At 44.3% G+C, this 1,128-nt stretch overlaps 1 non-coding gene across 1 annotated transcript; it reads right to left on the bottom strand.

Moving 5' to 3' along the window:
- Positions 1-336: 336 nt before the first annotated feature.
- Positions 337-436, bottom strand: LOC150030277 (small nucleolar RNA R71). The gene has a single exon (XR_016527108.1). It is a non-coding gene; the product is annotated as a small nucleolar RNA R71 (small nucleolar RNA).
- Positions 437-1,128: the final 692 nt, after the last annotated feature.

Below are 1,128 nucleotides of genomic sequence, written 5' to 3'. Positions count from 1 at the left end.
GATTTGTCCTCAGGAATCATGAGGCCAGCTCTGGACGGATCGAGGTTTGAAATGAAACCGATTATGTTGCAGATGATTCAAACGGCCGGACAGTTTGGTGGAAGGCGTGCCGAGGATCTGCACGCCCATCTCCGGAGTTTTATTGAAATCTGTAACCCTTTTGTGTTCCCAAACATCTCCGCCGAGGAGGTTCGATTAACATTGTTTCCATTTTCGTTGTGTGATCAGGCACGAAAATGGGCTTATTCTTTCGAACCAGAGGAGATTCCTTCATGGGAACAAGTAGTCGAGAAGTTCATGAAGAAGTACTTCCCTCCGACGGAGAACGCTAGAAGAAGGCTAGTATCACCAATTTTGAACAGAATATTGATGAATCACTCAGCGATGCTTGGGCGAGGTTTAAGAGGCTGGTAAGAGATTGCCCACATAACGGCTTACCAAACTGTTTACAGATGGAAATTTTCTACCATAGATTGAACCCTGCTTCGCAGACAGCTGACAACGCGGCTACGTGCTGGAGATCTGCTAGATAAAACTTACGATGAGGTCAAGAATATCTTTGATCGCATTTCTAAAAATCATGAAGACTAGAGAAAAAGCGATCAAAGATTGAGAATCAAGGACAGTGGCACGAACAATGAGGCCATCGCATCCCTTCAGAGTCAAATGACTGCGATGATGAATTTGATTCAAGGAATCGCAATCAGTAGCCAAGGAATGCACAGTGGGCAAGTTAACGCAATCAACCAGACAACCACAGGTTATGCTACTTGCGATGAAGGCCATCCAATGGAGGAATGCCCGAGAAACCCACAATCAGTCTATTTTGTGAAGAATAATCCGTTTTCCAACACGTACAACCCTAGATGGAGGAACCACCCTAACTTCGCGTGGAAAAATCAACAACAGAATTTTCAATCAGTGGCGCAAAAAGAAAGGCCACCTGGATTTTTCCTGCGAACTAATGGTCAGGCACAAAATCCAGCCAACAGTTCGCAGACACCGCAATCTTCATCTTTGGAGAGTTTTTTGAAGCAATATATTGACAAGAATGAAATAGTGCTTCAGAATCAAGCGACGTCTATCCGCAATCTGAAAATTCATATGGGACAAATTGTGGGGGAACTC

The sequence above is a fragment of the Benincasa hispida genome, unplaced genomic scaffold (assembly GCF_027475165.1).
Source record: "Benincasa hispida cultivar pf3 unplaced genomic scaffold, pf3_genome.v1.1 HicScf359, whole genome shotgun sequence".
NCBI classification, from domain to species: domain Eukaryota; kingdom Viridiplantae; phylum Streptophyta; class Magnoliopsida; order Cucurbitales; family Cucurbitaceae; genus Benincasa; species Benincasa hispida.
Note: the sequence above shows the minus strand (reverse complement) of the source record. Positions and strands in the feature narration are given on the sequence as shown.